Below are 7184 nucleotides of genomic sequence, written 5' to 3' on the forward strand. Positions count from 1 at the left end.
TGCAGAGAGGCTATTTTGTAAAGATTGGTTTAATTTTCTTTCGTTCTTTTCGCCCGGCAATACGAAAGATGCGACAACGTTTGAGCCAATGTAGCGAACGCTTAAAAGAACGAGATATTAAGGTAATGGTTACGAGGGCACATCATAATATTAAATATCTCTAATAATTTTCTGAGATTGTCCTTTCTACGTTTAAAGAGATCGCACCGTCGATGCACAAGGACTATGCTTCAGCCTGAATGCTAGCATAGAGCTGCCCACTGTGCTCGTAAAATAATCTTCACGCCTTAGCAGGTACTAGGAAGACATTTATGCGTGTGTATTAACAGCGCGCGCTCGCACGCCTTGAATTACCCCAGTTGGTGCCATGGCTTTCCTTTAGATTACATCAATCGTGGTACAGACATTACTACTTAGCCGACATTGAATAAATGATTCGTAACACTGCACACTGTTCGGCTTAGTGCAGAGAACTTTTAGAACAAAGGTAGAAACACATCTGTCATTGTGTAGCGCAACTAATTGGCCTATAGTTGGTGTTGAAACATATTCAATGCACCCACATAAATATTGCTTTAACCTGCTTCCTTCCGAAGAATGGCCAGGCTATAGCCGCTGAAATACGTACCGCTCATACCAAGGACAAACTGGGCCCGTCGGTACTGAAACCTGCCAATGGAGGTTTGGCTTCAGTGCACACAAGTTGGTTCAGACGTAAGCTACACGGGCATTAATCAAAGTGATAGTACCGCTCTATTTTAGTCCACTGGACACGCTTTCTCTGCTAGCGTTTCTCAGCTAACCTCTAGGGTGAATATTTTTTGGAACTGTGGTTAGAAAGTCAGTTATTTTTTTTAAGTATCTTTCTTAATGCCCCGTTGCGAAATAAGATATTCAATGGTAATTTCGCTCTTTCTTTGCAATTACGTTTGTTTGAACCAATAAGAACAATCAGTATATTTGTGTTGTTTTTGCATTGTGCTCGGCAGTGAGAAGGTTAAGGTAAACCACAATAGTTGCAAATTAGCGCGCGTGCTCGTGTCTTTTTGTTCCTGCCCCGTTGTTAAACGTTTGCACGTTACATCTACAAGGTCTCTCCATGGTGGCTCACAGGGACGCACTTCCTGCTGAAACGGAATATAGGGTGAATGCAAGGCGGCAAGTGAGGGCGCACGAAATGAGTGCGTAATTGATAGTTTCACCTACAATTTGAGTGAAGGAGGCACCTCCGTCCTGAAATAACATTAAGAGGAAGCGGTGGTTACACGCGATGCGCGTTGAGCGAAATTTCTGTGGAGGGCGAGCACGTCATCCTTACTTACCCCTGGCGCTTTTGTTCAATTTGAAGACGCCAAAGAAAATAAACACAAAATGGTTACAGCATGTTTGCGTTGTAGTTAGTTTCTTTTACTCGCTTGAAAAGACCAGCCGTTCCACTGGTTTCCTATTGTGGTGGCACTATATGACGAGTGGTCCTCTACTATGTTACACGTATATAGGCTTAACACCGAACAGGTGAGAGCATCTAGAATCACTTTTAGCATCCCCGAAAAAGTGTGCCCGAAGAGAACGCTAAGTTTAAATAAATAGATATATCCGGCGCATCCATCCTTAGGAGATGATTGGCGACGTTAATGCGATTAGCAATCTATATTGTTGATGCGTGTGCAGTTGGTGATATGTTTCATATGCTATTGCGATTATTATGAAGAGCGGCACATACCATTGGCGCGTACGCACGAGCACACATCCAGTGTCCCAAACTGGCACGGAAGGATAACGGTTAGATCCTGACAAGCATAGATATCGGAGAGTGCGCGAAGTATCCTAAGAATGGTAATCGCATTAAAACGTCCTGGTCGATTGCAAGAGGACAAGTTGTTGGATCATGATGCGACTTTGTATAAATATACGTTAGACACTGCATATCATGTGAATGTGTATGGAGTCAGAAAAATTATTGGAAAGAATACACTTTAGCATTGAAAATAAAAACCCGTCTGGGTCAGCAGGACAATTCACTTAATAGCGGACAAATGGATGAACGATGTTGAACATGTCTTACGAATTAAGTTTTGGAGGCTAGAACAGTTCGAACAGCTTATTTCAACACCACAAATACAGTGGCGCCGAGGTCGGGAACACAAAGCCACCTAAACGGCTTGACAGGGTACGCGACCCTAAATGGCAACTCCATGACAACATGCAAAGCAACTTCAAGGGTACAGAGTGATACTAGTGCGTGTCGATGATACGGAAGAAAAATAAATGAGAGCTCTCGGGTATAGAGCAAAATACTATGCCAGACAGCAGAGAAAAAATATAGCAATCAGTGTAAAGCAAATCAGATATAAACGCATCCACCTAATCCACTATACATATACAAAAATTATTGTTACGTACACGAGAGGCTTTTATCGAGACGTCTGGTAGAGGCATAGCCGCAACGGTCTTAATGAGCTAAGTACCTATCGAGATTCAGCTAGCCAGCCAAACGGGATCTTTCTCTACTCCACTCTTCGTGCGTGTCCGACTTCTGGTTGGGGCGTAAACCGATAAATGCAGATAAGTATTTAACATCATATTTAATTAAATTATGGGGCTTCTTACGTACGAAAACCCCAATATGATTACGAGACACACAGTAGTGGGGGATAGATTTCAGGTTAACTTTGACTACACCTGGTGTTTCAATCTAGTAGTTGAGCGTTTTTTGCATTTCGCGTCCATCGAAGTGCTCCCGCCGCCGATAAAATTGAACCCGCTACCTCGTGGTCAGGAGGGCAACGCCAAGGCTATATTGGGCTGCCGCGGCGAGTTACAAAAATTATATACATAATGTGTACATATTTGTGTGAGGAAGACAGTGCTCGTGGGAGATAAAGGGGTGCTTATCAGAATTAGAAATCAGGTTGACAAGGGATCTGCCGGCGCTGGACCGCAGGAACCCCAAGAAACTTTTATGTAAATGTCCAAAAGGCACATTGCGCACGAAGGCTAGCGATAATACCTTTCAGAAATTTCTCAAAGCTAGCAACATTCTTGACTGGAACGAAATGATTCAATTTTGGTGGGAAAGTGAGTCAGTTTCGCTGTTGTCTGATTATTATCGTGAAATGTCACACACGTGTGCGCTGAAATGCTTTTTATGCATGTATGTATGAGAGTGACACATCCTGCCTCGAGCTCGTGTAGGTAGAGATTTTCGGGTATTTCGCTGCAGGGGTCAGTGTTGCCGTAATTTTTTGACGCATGTCACTCAAGTGAGACCAAACCGTCGCTAAATTTGTTTTAAATATTGTTGTAACGTTGCTGAACTTGTAGCTAAATATGTCACGTTTTCTTTTTGTATTTCGCGGGCATCCCCAGTAAACTGAAGAATACTAACACCTAATAGATAGAAAGAGAGAAACTGTTTATTCGGACGTTTTGCAAACCGCTCTGCAACTTTCTAATTGGAATATTTTTCCTAGCTTCGTTGCTTCAGAAGTTGTTTAATTAATCTTGATTAATTGTCTCATTAAACAAAATACAAGAAATAGCGTGACACACTACATACAAAAGTGAGTAACATGCATTTGGTCGCGCCATTCTAAAGTGCATCGGCATATTTTTAAATTGTGGCTAAAGTTAGCTGAGACACCCTGTATACAGTGACTTTTGCTCAGATACATAGATTTATTGGAGACTTATGCGTATATTTAAATATCTTGTTGCTAGGTTTTGTGGATACATGCAGTAAACTTTGTTTCCAGTGACACTTCCTTACCCTTTATCAAGCTTTGTGTTCGCATTTGTGTATTCCATTGTATCTTCGCATTTCTAATCTATGTTTTCCAGAACTCCTACTTTTTATATCTGATCCCTGTTGCGACTATAATTTCGGTGCAATTACAATAAACGACTGGCGACAGCTGCTCTTGCGCAATAAATTGGAACGAAGGACAGCGTGATTGAGATTTTCCCCTGGCCGTTGTATATGTACAAATATGTAAACAAGGTTCTTGAATGAAAAGCTTTCATTAAAATATTTGTCCTCAACTCGTTAACTTCACGTCCTTTACATATATCATACCAGCGGCATGCACTGCTTTGCCGGTTTAGAACTGATATAGTTCGAAAGTTCGTGTGATATTTTCTTTACTTAAGTAGTTAGAAAAACTTGGAAGGATTGATATCAGTTAATGGCACAGTTTTTGGGACATACGAATATATTCTTTTATGAAAGAATACATATTTTACTTGTCTTGACAGTGCGTAGCGTCCAAGAATTCATTTGCAGCATCTTTGGCAATGGCAATGCAGTTATTCATGTATGTGATCCGTTGACAAATTCTTTAACGAGCAGGCCATGGCTCCAACGGGAGCCCCCGTCCGAACGAAATTCTGACTACGCGACTGGTACCCACAAGCTCACTGTAATGCATTAATTAACTGCATGCAAGAACTACAAACTGCCTGTGCAACACTTTTTAAGAAGAGCAGTTTGTCGTTAGGTCGTTGTCATTAAACACAAGCTTTCTATGCAGGTAAAATACACTGTTACTGACAAATTATTTGCCACCAACCGCCGCGGTAGCACAGTAGCTGTGGCGTTGCGCGGCTGAGGTCGCGGGTTCGCTTCGGGCCGCGGCAACCTCGTTCCCGTAAATCCCCGACGTTCAAAATTAACGCCGAGACCTGCGCTACAGCGGCCCTCTAACCACCTGTGTCGTTTCGGGACTTTAAACCCTGCTGTATAATTCGTTGCGAACCACACCGTGATTTACTAGGGCAAAGCTTTTCAACAAACCGCACTTCAGCTGCCCACTTGCAGGGCTGCCGCTCCGACGAGCCAGCGGTATCACTCGCCGAATGTTTACATAACTGAGAGTCTAACCAATATGGGCGATCAGCGGACAGCCCTCGCCATCTACCGTCTTATTGGCGAAGCATCAAAAGCAGGGTTGGTGATCTCGGGAGCCGCTCTCACTCGCCGAATATTTACAAAACTGCTAGTCTAACCAATATGGGCGATCAGCGGACAGCCCTCGCCATCTACCGTCCTATTGGCGAAGCATCAACAGCAGGGTTGGTGATCTCGGGAGCCGCTCTCGTCATCGGCATTTCTGAGCACTAAAAGTACGCCCTTCGCACTGAAAGCTGACGAAGCACGAACTTCATAAGAATGTTAGTCCACTTCAGCTTATTCACGGAAGTAACCCGGAGTGAGCCTGTACTCAGTGTTTTCGTGTAAGATGAGGTACTGGTATATTGCACCCTTCGTGCCCGAAATATCGCAAGCATGTAAACCTTGCTCTTACGCTAGCAACGTTCCACATTATATGCCGTGGAACGTTCGTGAGTGGGCAGGCCTCCGCGTCGTTTCTTTCACTTTATTTTGCCACATGTTACCGCGTCATAATCATTTCAATAGATGGGCCCTCACAGCTTACGCACAAGAGCTTTTACCGCAGGACTGGCACACCGGCCAGCAGGTTATGGAAGCAAACACGTTCTCATTGCGTAATGGAAAAAAAAAAAGGAAAAGAAAAAGCAAGCAAGCAAGCAAGCAAGCAAGCAAGCAAGCAAGCAAGCAAGCAAGCTAGCGAACAAGAAAGAAAAAAAGAAAGAAAGAAAGAAAGAAAGAAAGAAAGAAAGAAAGAAAGAAAGAAAGAAAGAAAGAAAGAAAGAAAGGAGATGTAGCAAATGAAAGCTGATTGTACAAACGAGAGAACGGAAACGGACAAGCGATTTGTATGCTCTGTGTATATCACAAAATGCTGCGCAAAAAAAAAAAAAAGTAGAGCGAAAAAAAAAAAAAAAAAAAGAGTGGAGGTGCGGGGTATCGATCCCCGTACCTCTCGCATGCTAAGCGAGCGCTCTACCATCTGAGCTACACCCCCGACGCCTACAAGTTGCTACAATGAACAGGAACATTGCCGCTATGTGGATGTTGAGTTCAATGTGATATTTCTAGCTGGTACCAATATTTGATGGTACTGCCGGCCTTTATTTAAGTTATATTTATTTAGAAATTCAGTTAACCCTCTCTTGAGGGTCATTACAGGGAGGTAGAACATTCTGCATACAGAATTTAAAACATACGCGCACACTTATATACATATATGTATAAAATAAGTAATAGAACCAAACAACAAGACCATAGCTGAAGCTCGAACTAATCATCAGAATTAATGACATAAATACACATCAAGCACACGCATGAATTCAGAAACATCATTAATATTGACCATATCTTTTGGAAGGCCGTTCCATGCCTCAATTGCATCAGGAAAAAAAGAATACCGAAACACATTCGTTCGAGCGAAGTAAGGCTGAAGCACTCGCGTATGATTCGCCCTCTCACTTCGTTTCCCAGGCAATAGTAGTCGTTTTTTGTTAATACTAAAGTCGCCTTTCATTAAATGAAAAAGAAACTTAATCCTACTTTTAAGCCTGCATTTGTTCAGCGATTCTAAATCCCACAATCTTAACATAGCTGTAACTGAGTCATCCTTTGCCTACTTTGAACATAGAAAACAGAAAACAGGTCGCAAGACGTTGTAGTCTTTCTAGCTTATTTTTCAATATTTTCTGATGAGGACTTCAGACAACACTGGCATATTCAAGTATCAGTCGTATAAACGTCTCAAAAGCAATAACTCTTACGTCCCTACTTGCGCACGGCAGCTTTTCCTTAGAAAGTATAGCATCCGTGATGCTTTGGAGCATACATTACCAATGTATGTATGCCACTTTAAGTTATGCGTAATTGAAACACGAAGGTACTTGAAAGTATCTACTGTCAATAAGGCGTGATTGCCGATGTGATATTCAAATGGAATTATCTTTTTCTTTTTCGAAATGTGAGTAATTGTTGACTTTGAGTCGTTTATTCCTATGCCCCAAGTTTGACACCGCAAGTGTAACGCCTGTAGACACTGGTTAATTTTTAGCTGATCATCCCCATTAGCTGTTTGTGCGTGAATTAAACAATCGTCTGGAAACAGTTTGAGCTTTACATGAGGCTTCGCTATCTCTGCAATATCATTAATATATATATAAAAAATAATAACGGCCCGAGAACTGAGCCCTGCGGGACTCCCGAAAATACTTCTAGTGAACCAGACATGACATCTTCTATTTACGCGTATTGTTTCCTATCCTTCAGGTAAGCTTCGATCCAACACAGCACAGATTGA

At 42.2% G+C, this 7184-nt stretch overlaps 1 non-coding gene across 1 annotated transcript; it reads right to left on the reverse strand.

The window, feature by feature from the left end:
• Positions 1-5812: 5812 nt before the first annotated feature.
• Positions 5813-5885, reverse strand: TRNAA-AGC (transfer RNA alanine (anticodon AGC)). The gene has a single exon. It is a non-coding gene; the product is annotated as a tRNA-Ala (tRNA).
• Positions 5886-7184: the final 1299 nt, after the last annotated feature.

The sequence above is a fragment of the Dermacentor andersoni genome, chromosome 6, assembly GCF_023375885.2.
Source record: "Dermacentor andersoni chromosome 6, qqDerAnde1_hic_scaffold, whole genome shotgun sequence".
In the NCBI taxonomy this organism is placed as follows: Eukaryota; Metazoa; Arthropoda; class Arachnida; order Ixodida; family Ixodidae; genus Dermacentor; species Dermacentor andersoni.